The following is a 12707-nucleotide window of genomic DNA, read 5'->3' on the forward strand; positions in this document are numbered from 1 at the left end:
TAGAGCGCTTGCTTTGCATGCGAGTTGTACGGGGATTGATAACCCGCCTCTACAAAAGAAAGTATTTAATTTGTTATTATTTTTTTTTATTTTCACAATTGTCGATGCCCCGCATCACCAAACCAAACTATTTGTTATTAATATTTTGATATTTTTTTATTTTCACTATTATTAATGATGGGACATTTAGGGTTTTATGATGTAAAAATCATGGGGATGTAGCTCAGATGGTAGAGCGCTCGCTTTGCATGCGAGAGGTACGGGGATTGATACCCTGCATCTCCAAATATAAGACTATTTATTATTAAATATATTATTTCTTTTCAATTTTTCCCTATTCATGACATGTTGGGTAGCAATATTTCTTCATTTTCACTATTATTGATGACGGGAAATTTAGGGTTTTGTGATGCAAAACTTGTGGGGATGTAGCTCAGATGGTAGAGCGCTCGCTTAGCATGTGAGAGGTACGGGGATTGATACCCTGCATCTCCAAAAGGGAGAAGTTATTTTTTTAAGTATGAATTAATTTAACATGTTATGTATAAGGTGGGTACGAGAGAAAAAGAAAAGATACTTATAAAAGGATTATGGAGAAATTATTTTTTTAAGTATGAATTAATATTATGGAGAAATTATTTTTTTAAGTATGAATTAATTTAACATGTTATGTATAAGGAGAAATTATTTTTTTAAGTATGAATTAATTTAACATGTTATGTATAAGGTGGGTACAAGAGAAAAAGAAAAGATACTTATAAAGGGATTATTATATCATTATGGCTAAGTAATGTCCCACAAGCACATAGAGAGAGGACTTATTGTAAAGGAAATTTGATGAGGAATTTGATGAATTCCTTAAAAGAGATAAGAGCTTATACTACTCGTGGAAAGGGAATTGAGCTTATACTACTTGTAATGGAAAGGGAATTTGATGAATTCCTTAAAAGAGATAAGAAATTCCCTAAAAGAGATAAGAGCTTATACTACTTGTAGTGGAAAGGGAATTTGATGAATTCCTTAAAAGAGATAAGAGCTTATACTACTTGTAGTGGAGAGGGAATTTGATAAATTCCTTAAAAGAGATAGTAGTTTATACTACTTGTGGAGGGGGAATTTGATGAATTCCTTAAAAGATTCCTCCAAATGATAAGAGCTTATTGGATGGCGGTAGCGTCCCATGCATATGACGGAACTTCTTCACAATTGCAATATCTGACAAATGAATATTGTTGTCATTTATAGCTTCTATCACAATAATATAAAATTTTGGGTCAAAGCCTATATGGGACTGAAAAGACCACCACACGCTTGTAGATTAAATTATATCTACCACCTCTGAAATTTTCCACGGCAAACCTTCCAACAGCTTGCACTTCTTCATCATTGACATCCTTAATTGGAACTAGATTTTAAGGCAAATCTTCTCCACGACTCACTTTGGAACACTTTTATAGATAGTTTCAACAAACTTACTTTGCTCGTGAATACTTTAGAGTTCAATATTTTTAGTTGGAGAACGCTATTCAAATTGATAGGGTCGAATCTTACAACAAAGTCCTCTCTCAAATATGGTTCGTTATTTGATTATTTTCTCTTGAGTGAATTTTAAGTGAAACACATTCTCTACCCAAGTAGTTGCAAGATGCAAGCTTCACACTAAGAGGAATCAAAGTCCCAAGTATCAACGTCCTTTAAGTGTCAATTTTCATTCTCCATCTCAACATAAATTAAACTTATTTTCGTGAAGATATCTATTTATAAAAGTAAAATATTTAAGAGTTAAAAAATAAAAATGAGATATAGATACGAGACATAAATATGATACCAAATAGATATGGTAACTGTTAGGATTAGATTTTATTGAGTTATTTGGATTAGATTTGATCTAGTTATTTGAATTAGATTTGATTTAGTCATTCTTCAATTGGATGAGAGATTTCTCCCAATTCTTCTGATGTTTCCAATTTTCTTTTTCTGTTCCTACAAATTTGGTATCAGAGCCATGCCCTAAACTAGTTAAAACTAGAAGCAGCAGTCTTCTAAGTGTGTCATAATAAAAGTATGTCGATGGAGAGTACAGTTGTGCAGTCTGATGGAGGAAGGAGTCAAGGTCGTGGAAGCTTTAGTGGCAGAGGAAGGGGACGAGGCAGACAAACCTTCAACAAGGCCATAGTGGAGTGCTATAACTGTCACAAGCTAGGACATTTTCAATGGGAATGTCAAGCATGGTTGTAACCGGAAAGGGTAATGTACGACTGGAAGTGAATGGAATCATAATGATAATCACAGGAGTGTTCTATGTGCTAGACCTGAAGAACAATTTGTTGAGTAGTGGTAAATTGCAAGCAAAGGGGGTTACCTTTTTGTTTCAAAATGGAACATGCAAGGTGTTTCATCCTGAGAGAGGCTTAATCACGGAGACAAAGATGTCTTTGAATCGAATATTCGTATTGCATGCTATATCTCAGCCTGTAGCAGCCACTCAAACTCAATTGAAACTTATGGGGAGAAGTGGTTCAAGGTCTCTGTCATACACTCACCGCTCCAATTCCTATCGCCATAGTCAGAGAAGCAGAAGGGACCCAAGTCCTTCCCCCTATCATTCCATTACCCATTCCAAGAGAAGCAGCCGTTCAAGTTTCCTCAGCCGCCAATGCAGAAGTAGGTCTTCCTCGTTATCTCCTTTCCCCAAATTGTTCAGTTTCAGTCCTAGTTGTGCATCCACTGATCGGAATCATTCCATAGAGAAGCTTAAGAAAGAGGAAGAAGAGAAGAAAAGGCGTGAAGCAAAGTTGAAGAAGTTAGAAGAAGATGCAGCTAGGAGGATGAAAGAACTAATTCAGAAGAAGATGCAGTTAGGAGGATGGAAAAACTAATTCAGAAGAAGGTTGGAGAAAGGCTAAACTCTGAAGAGACTAAATTAGAAATACAGAGGAGAATAGAGGAAGGTCGCACGAAGTTGTTTGTTGATGTTGATGTGCAGCTTGAGAAAGAGAAAGAAGCCGCTCTTACTGCTACAAGACAAAAAGAAGAACAAGCACGAAAAGAGAGAGAAGAGCTAGATAAAATGCTAGAAAAGAAAAGAAGAAGGGTAGAAAAAGCACAACGACGATTAGTTCTGGAGCTACAGCGAAAGGAAGAAAAACAATATTGTGAGCTCGAGTTGATTTAGAGACAAAAAGAGGAGGCATCTTAGAGAACTAAGCTAGATGATAAGAGTTTGAGTTATGTTGTGCTGGTAGTTAGTGAAGAGTCAAAAGCTTACAGACTCTATGATATAGAAGCGACAGATGAAAATAATGATATAGAAGCGGCAGATGAAAATACTGCAGAGGAAAATACAACCCCTTAAAGGGAAACCGGGATGCTAAGGAATTAAAAAGCTTTATTTTTGACGTAGAACAATACTTGAAGGTTATTGGAACTTGCTCATAGGACCTAAGAGTTACGTTGGTCGCAATGCATCTCATGGACGATGCAAAACTATGGTGACACTCGAAGGTGAATGGTATAAAAAATGGGTCATGCACCATAAACTCATGGGAAGATTGTTGTTGGAATCGATGCAATCGACGCTCGTCTGGATGAGTTGCCAATCAAAGACCTGACGTTTGATGTTGACCCTTTTGAAGAAAGAGCCACACGATCGAACAGCTCGAAACATCGCGGTAACTTTGAGAACTGTATCACACACATGAAAGGACGTGACGAAGAGTTAGACATTACCCAAAACATCATAGTAAAACTCTTCAGGGATTAGACAAAGGACTTTAGGACAACTACACCAAAAATTCATTGTTGTCCAACGGTTTGGATATTTGGCTTTCATTTAGGAGATTCTGGTTTGATTCTCTGAAATTGAATATTATTTTCTTATTTTTTTCTATTTTATAGTTTCATCTTTTGTCACCAATTATATTTAAACTTTACCTCATTTTGAGGGCACTGTAATGGTCAAGTTCAATAGTATCTTAGATTAAAAAGACTTTTATGAACATTGTACCTATGTTAGTGTTATGTTATAGATATTTGTTTCAATTTCAACAAGTGGGGTTGAGGTGATTCAAATGGTTAATGCGATAATCCGGCTATTTTTGAGGTCTCTCTTGTTGAACGCCATCATGGTTTAGATGTGCACCCGAGTGAGTTTGACAAGGAGACCCAAATTTAAACTTTACCTACGTTTGAGAGGCACTATAATGGTCAAGTTCAATGGTATTTTAGATTAAAAAGACTTTTATGAACTTTGTACCTTTGTTAGTGTTACTTTGTACCTTTGTTTGTGTTACTTTGTACCTTTGTTAGTGTTATGTTATAGAAATTTGGTCAAGTTCAACAAGTGGGGTTGAGGTGATTCAAATGGTTAATGCCACTTTATTTGATTCAAATTGTTAATGTGATAATCTAGTTGAATAGTTAGAGGTTATTTCCAAGGTCTCTCTTATTGAACGCCAACAAGACTAAAATGATTGAGATGAGCACATGAGTGAGTTTGACCAAATTGAAATAAAATCAAATAAAATCACTAAAAAAAAACAATAAAATAGATAAAAAAAAAGTGAAAAAAAATTAGCCTTATGACACTTCCTTCAACTCGAAGGGCAGTAAATAAAGGATTCCTTCGCCCAAGACCCATGATCCTACTCCCAACATGGAAATGATAAGCTATAGAATCATTCCAAGAACCTCAATGGATGGGTTACAAACTTACATTTCCAATCTCGACAACTGGATGTGTCATCTGTGTTAGAAGAACGACCGCATTAGAGCAAGTCATGAGGATAGAAGATCCCGTTGGAGGATGATAGACGAACCGTAATCTTCAGCCCAACGAGCCAAGCTTTTGTAGAAGCAAGAACCCTTGTATTAAAGAAATTAACACCTTCTTATACAAAATTTTGATCAACCAAGAGATAAAGCTAGAATTAGATGATGAGATCCAAGATTGAGAAACGAGATTTGGAACCTTTTTCTAAATTGAGTCACTTCACCATCGAACTTGATCATGGCTTGATTGAATTACTCAGATGCAATCTACCACAAGAATTGCATGAAACTTGGAAATGACAAAGATATGCTCAGATTTCTATAAGGGGGATCGTCTCAACTTGAGAGATTAATTTCATTGATCACAAATATGCTTTTACATAATAATTTGTCCCAAGATTGAGAAACGAGATTTGGAACCTGAGAAACGAGATTTGGAACCTTTTTCTAAATTGAGTCACTTCACCATCAAACTTGATCACAAATATGCTTTTACATAATAATTTATGGTGGCCGTGATTTAATCTCGATCCCTTTAAATCTCCACAGAAGACGAAGTCAATTTGAGCATGAGCATTACAAACTTTATGAAATTAAAATAATAAATAAAGTTTTCTAACCGCTCATGAAATGATGCTTGCAACTTTACCCACTACTTCAACAATCCAAATATTTACTTTTGAATCTCCAAATGGTCCAAAACGAATGTAACACATGAAGATCTAAAGAACTCAACTTAACACGAACCACCTGGGGTGAACATGAATAGAACACATGACCTTTAGATCTTCAATCTGATGCTCTCCCAACTGAGCTATCCCCACAATCATTAGAAATCAAAATTCACCAGTAAAGATATTTTCATTGATTCATTGAGATTTTAAAAAGAAATAATGACTAATTTTTTATTGAATAGTCAAGTCATGCAAATAGAAATAGGTGCGGTGAACGAGGAGATCGAACACGTGACCTTCAAATCTTAAGTCTGACGCTCTCCAAACTTAGCTATCCTCGCTAACATTAAAAATGAAAGTTTTTATGTAAAAATATTTCCGCTAATTAATTGAAACTTTAGAAAGAAATGATCACTAATTTTGGATTGAATAGTCAAATTGTGCAATGTGAACCATGTGTGGTTAACGTGGATCGAGCACGAGACCTTCAGATCTTCAATCTAACGCTCTCTCAACTGAGCTATCCACACTATAGTTAAAAATAAAAATTCATCAGTAAAGGTATTTTCACTAATTCATTGAAATTTTAAATAGAAATAATCACTAATTTTTAATAAGATATTCAAGTTATCCAACTTGTATAAGGTGCGGTGAACTAGAACACGTTAGGTATTTCCGATAATTCATTGAGATTTTAGAAAGGAATATTGACTAATTTTAGATTGAATAGTCGAGTTATGCAACTAGAATTAGGTGCACTGAACGTGGAGATCAAACACGTGACCTTCAAATCTTCAGTCTGACTCTCTCCCAACAGAGCTATCCCCGCTAATATTAAAAATGAAAATTCATAAGTAAAGGTATTTCCGCTAATTCATTATGTTTAAAAAAGAAATAATCACTAATTTTAGATTGAATAAGCAAGTTATGTTTTTAGATTGTATAGTCACATAATGAACTTGTATTAGGTGCGTTGAACAGGGATAAAACACGTGTGACCTTCAAATTTTTAGTCTAACAATCTCCCAACTAAGCTACTCTTGCTAACATTAAAAATGAATATTTATCGGTAAAGGTATTGGGTACACTTCTGGAAATTCAACAAAATGCAATAGTATTAGACCGATATCCCAGATTTAAATCTCGCTTCTGGAAAATTCAACAAAAGGCATTGGGTACGCAGTACACTTCTGGAAATTCAACAAAATGCAATAGTATTAGACCGATATCCCAAACTTGTTTGCAGTACATAATATCTTTCATGTATCCATACTACGGAAGTATACCCTAGATCGTTCGCACGTACTGGCTCATGAAACTCTCTTCTTGAGAGATGACCTAACGTATAAAGAAGACCCGATTCAAATAATAGACAAGAAAGTCAAATGATTGAGAAACAAGGAAATCCCTCTTGTTAAGGTCCTATGGAAGAATCATAGAGTAGAAGAAGGCATTTGGGAAACAGAAGGCAAATAAGAACCTTGTACCGTGACCTATTTTAGAATAAGCACTTTCGATGACTGAAAGTTTTCGAAGGAGAGGAGAATTTGCAACACTCAAGGTCTCCAATAAGAGACAGTGTATAATCCCTACTAGGTTGTATCTAGAAGCAAAGAACAAGTAAAATTGAAAAAACATTGAGAAAATGGTACTTTTTCTAATTTTTATAAACTTCTCGAATCATTAAATTTTTTATAGAATAAGAATTACAAGGTGCTTAAAAAAGGAAGGCTCGGAGAAGACTTTTCTGGCAGAAGATTCAGAAAAATCAAGAATGAAATTATAGAAATTCTAGATGTTTCAATGGTAGTGGAAAATCCGTCTATAAATTATGAACTCGGGTAGACTATTAGGGGCAAGAAGCAAGCTTAATCGAGTACCCAATCGAGAGATACAAGTTTTTTGTTTTGGGGTATCGTGTTCATGGGTTTACCTCGAATTCAAGAACTATAGTCCACTATTCATTTCCAAACTTGTTTCTGCACCTTCTAAATAAGTTTACCCATAAGTTTAGTTTGGTGAAGGAAAGAGGTCCTCAAAGTGCTAGTAGGTTTTCACACGAATTAGTCCACGTTAGGTTACCCTCTAATGTTTTCCTAAGCTAAAACCTCAACTCCTAAAGCCTAACCCATGACATTATGTATAAACCTAGGTTCATCAATAATCTATATACCAAGTATCTAGAACTATGTGAATAACAAGCTAAATAAGTTGCTAGGATCCATACCCATAAGTAACCATTATCTGCATTACGATGTGTACTAAAAGGCCCCTATTCCTCTTTAGGTAGGATGTCCTGCAATATATATCATGAGCTAGATGTTATGATAGGCCTACCTTTCCCATCTATTAAATGAGATGTCCTACACCACGATTTACTAGTAGGACTACATGATTATGACGACACCACTCATGTGTTCATGGGGAGAAAATTGAAGGTTATTTTCGGGGAAGGTTTTCAGGATCAGTATATGATACATGAAACGATGACCTCTAAGTTCTAAGATCCTGAAAACATAACAAAAAGTAATATCCTAGCTTAAGGTTGCGATTAAGAACCTACTAGTAGGTTACTTACTAAGTTTTACTCACTCCATGTTTATCATTTTTTTTTCTCCAAATAACTAAGAGTTGGTCGTGGATGAGAGTGGACTTTGGAGTGTGGGCCATGGACTAGCCTTTATTTTGAATCTAGTATTTTTTGTTCTTCTTTTGAGTCTTCTTCTTATTTTGTGTTTGTAACGGGTATGTATATGTAACACCCCAAAAATGAAGGAAATTAGCTCCCATAAGAATAAGCCACTCATGAAAGACCCAAAGGATTGAAAGGAAAAAAAAATTAAAGGATTAAGCAAGAACAAGGGACTTAGCCAAGTAACTCGTGTACCCTAACAAGTGATTTCAAGGAGTTAAAGGCCTTTTGAAAAGGATTGGAAAGGAAAAAGTAAATGAAAAAGGCAAAAAAGTCATTTTATCACTTATCAAGAATCTTTACGGATTTGTAATTCCTTATCTTGAAGGAATCTCAAGATTAAAAATTAGTGAGAAATGATCAAAAAAGCGACAAGGAATTTGTAGAAAAATTATAGATTTTTCGAGAAAAATAATAATAAAATATTCAAAAAGTGGCAAATTACGAAAATACCTCTAGAAGAATGGATAATTACATAAATGCCACTCTAATTAGAATCAGAGCATCTACCGTGACCATCCGAGCAAAATCCTTCGAACTCAAATTTCAACCGTCGGATCTCCTCCAAAATTTGATATGATCTACAACGAATACGCACAGATCATCACATCAAACGACTAGTATTCAAAGCAAAGGTCGGTAAGGATATGATCGGAGTTGATATCTCCGAAAAATTATCCAGAAAGTTTGATCTCTAAATAACAAAGATTCTGGAGCTCTCAATGTTGGTTTAAGCTCCTCCTATAAAGTCTGAAGTAGGAGCAACAATACGGAATAAGAATCGAGAAAGGTCGATCCCCCAATCGAAGGCAATAAGCGTTTAGATTGTGGGTCTCCTACTCTCAGATTTCTTCCAAATTCGAGAGAAATCCTCCACCATTTCTCTTCAAAGTTCTAATTAAAGAAGAATCTGGAGCTCTCAATGTCGATTTAAGCTCCTTCTATAAAGTCTGAAGTAGGAGCAACAATACGGAATAAGAATCGAGAAAGGTCGATCCCCAAATCGAAGACAATAAGCGTTTAGATTATGGGTCTCCTACTCTCAGATTTCTTCCAAATTCGAGAGCAATCCTCCACCATTTCTCTTCAAACTTATTCCTACCGTTTCTCAACAATATTACCCACAAGTTCTATGAAGGAATAGAGTGCTGAAAGTGCGTAGAAACCATTCCCCCAATTCAATCAGCCATTAAAGAACTTCAAGAAAAACTTGAAAATCAAATCCGAGGTTACATGATGATTCGTTGAGCAAGAATGATTCTAATCAGTTTCTGCACCTCCAAGGAATGCTTCCATAGAAGACCACAAAGAAAAATAACCTCGAGAGCATGTTGAATTGAAGGAAATAGGTTTAGAAATTAAATTGGGGATAAGAGTCGAATTCCTATCTACGATCTCTTTTCCTTCAAATTAAGGATTCCTCTACCTTTAGAGGAAGAAATTGAGTAAACTTGATGAAGGAATCGAGAGATGAAACATCGTAGAACAAGCTACTCAAGAGATCGAAAATCTAGCGTTTCGAGTGAGTTGCATACCGAGAATGATTTTTGGAAATTAAGGTCTTAGACTCAAAGACGTTCCTCCAAACAAATTCCTTTAGCCTGAAGAAAGGATATGGTAGAGGTTCAATGAAGAAATAGGGCCTTGAAACCCCTAGAATCGGCTACCCAATAAGAAATCCTTTGTTTTATCTCCGACGATAAATTTGGATGAACTTTCGAAGCGAATATCTTAGGCTACGATCCACGAGAAGGTATCAAATCAATCCTTAGCCCTTCATTGTAATACCGAAGAAATCGAGGAGAGAAACGCTGTAAATGTTGTTGTACAGGTCGAGTTTCAGATGGCGGCGACGCGAAAAATGTGCATTTTCTTCCTGTTCAGAGGAAGAGAACGATGATATGGCCAGTTCAACTGAACTATCCAAGTCAACTCAAAATTTTACCTTTTCTCGGGTTTTCTCAATTTTAGCCCCATTTCAGACCGATTCTCCTAGAAAATCTTATGGTTTCAGAAAATAGACACAATAAGGAGTATGTGGAAGGAAATATGAAGTAATTCAGATACTGGAAGCTTAAGAATGGACGTCCCAAACGTCGACGACGAGGTAAGTAGCCACCTTGGACTTTTTGTTAAGAAATACTTGTAGAAATCGCTTGGATTTTCATATGAACCCTAAACCAAGTATGAATTAAGGATATATGAAAGAGAAACCCAAAGAACCGTGAGTTAAGACCCTGAACCGATTAAATAGCTCGAGATTTAAGTAACATTAAAATAACCTACTATAAGAGCACCGCTGCCTATCAAATTTTAATACTGAGCATATTATAGTATGTTGAGGTTAGATATGAAATTTGGTGGTCATTGGATAAGGATAAGTAGGTAAACCAAGAAACGGTGTAAAATGACCATAATGCCCCTAAGGTAATTTACCTTCGGTTCATGACCTAGATGACCTTCAAATGCTATGAAATTCATTAGTAGATCTTATTTTATGAAGTGTTATATGAATCCTTATCCCAAGAGGTTTATATAAGGTAATGAAGTTTGGGAGTTATTGGAAAACTTTAGTTAGCGAAACCAAGATACGGGAGAAAATGCTCATCACGATCCATATGACCTTTGCCATGAATTACGATGTTTATAAGTTTTGTAGTCAATGTTACCAATGTTTGCTGCACACAAAAAAAGATACAGAAGTTAAATTTTTAAGTAACTTTTGGAAAGTATGGTGGATTGTTTTCACCTGCATGTCATCCTCAGATTCCTGAACAAACTGAGGTGGTTAATAAAATATTAGGAGCATTGCTTATGGCTATTATTTATAAGAATATTAAGTCATAAATTGGATAACAAATTATTGTTTTCAACTACATGTCATCTTCAGATTATTGACCAAACTGAGGTGGTTAATAGAACATTAGGAGCATTGCTTAGGGCTATTATTTGTAATAATATTAAGTCTTGGGACGAATGTTTGCCACTCATTGTTCTCTTTTTGAAGTTGCTTACGGATTTAATCCACTTACGCGTCTTGATTTGCTTTCTATTCATTCTAATATTTTTTTGAGTAAAGCAGCCACAAGTACGGCAAATAGGATCAAAACATTGCACAAAGAGGGGAAGGAGACAATTGAGAAACAAAATTTCAATGTTGCTTCAAGAATTAACAAAGGACGGAATGAAATCATTTTTCAACCCGGTAACTGGGTTTGGATACATTTTCGTAAGGAGTGATTCCCATCTCAAAGGAAGACAAAGTTACATCCAAGAGGGGATGACCCTTATCAAGTCCTTGAAAGAATTAATAACAATGCATATAAAATGATCTTCCATGAGAATTTTCAGCACATTCGACTTTCAATGTTGCTGACTTGAGTTCTTTTCATGTAGGTGATGATTTTCTGATTCGAGGACGAACCCTTTTGAAGACGGGGAAGATGATAAGGATCACGGTGTTCCAAATGTTCCAACTGGACCTATTACACGATCCAAGACCAAGAAGATTCAACAAGCATTCATTCTTCATCTACAAAATTGGATAGGTTCGGTTCAACTATTATTTCATGTGTTACAAGCTTATTAGATTGAGAAATGACCATTTGGAGCTTCAGAAGTGAATATTTACACAGTTGAAGGAGCAAATGAAGTTGCAAGCATCATTACATGAGTTATTAGAAAACTTTATTTATTTTTAATTTCATAAAGTTTGTAACGGTAGAATTGTCAAATTGACTTCGTTTTTTTATTAGATTTAAGGGGATCGAGATTAAATCCCGGCCACTAACTTATTTTGTGGGAGACTATAAATGCCCCCAAATTATTATGTAAAAATTAGATTTGTGATGAATGAAATTGATCTCTCAAGTTGAGAAGTTTTCCTTCAAAATTCGAGCATCATCTATGCAAGTTTCATGTCATTCTTGTGGTAGAATTGCATATGAGCCATGCGTCACTTTTCCACATTGTGTGGTTGAGTGAAATTCTCAACCTTCTACTTATTTTTTTGGGATTTCTTTTCTCTGTATTCATTGTAATTTATCCTGATACAAACAAGTTTATTTTTGTAGGGAATGTATTAAGCACATGAATTTATTAATTACGGTGAACTTTTGTATAAAACGAAGTAAATACAAATGGAGTAACATGAGATAAAAGTAAACATAGTAATAAAATGAAACCACATAAACTTAAAGGAAGTTAATCCCATTTTACAATATAAATATTGTTCAATTGTAGCAAAGAAGTAGATTTGAAAACTAGCCACTCCAGGTCAATCTATGTTTGGAAAACTAAAATAAAGAAAAAATAAATAAATAAAAATATTTTTCAAAAACATAGTTTGGTGTGAAATTTTACTTAAAATTCAAATGTTTTTTTTTTTAAAGGATAAAACACATCATTTTGAAATAAAACAAAAAAATTAATAAATAAATAAATAAAATAGTTATCAATGCATGGGCTCCCGTGGAAATGCTGCTTCAACTGTGTGGTAGACCATGTGAAGTAAACATGACAATAATAGTAGGTTCTAAAGCACAAAAATATGTGGATAAATTTCATATATT

At 34.9% G+C, this 12707-nt stretch overlaps 1 non-coding gene across 1 annotated transcript; it reads left to right on the forward strand.

Moving 5' to 3' along the window:
* The first annotated feature begins 212 nt into the window (after positions 1-212).
* Positions 213-285, forward strand: TRNAA-UGC. The gene has a single exon. It is a non-coding gene; the product is annotated as a tRNA-Ala (tRNA).
* Positions 286-12707: the final 12422 nt, after the last annotated feature.

The sequence above is a fragment of the Cucurbita moschata genome, unplaced genomic scaffold (genome assembly GCF_002738365.1).
Source record: "Cucurbita moschata cultivar Rifu unplaced genomic scaffold, Cmos_1.0 Cmo_Scf00084, whole genome shotgun sequence".
In the NCBI taxonomy this organism is placed as follows: domain Eukaryota; kingdom Viridiplantae; phylum Streptophyta; class Magnoliopsida; order Cucurbitales; family Cucurbitaceae; genus Cucurbita; species Cucurbita moschata.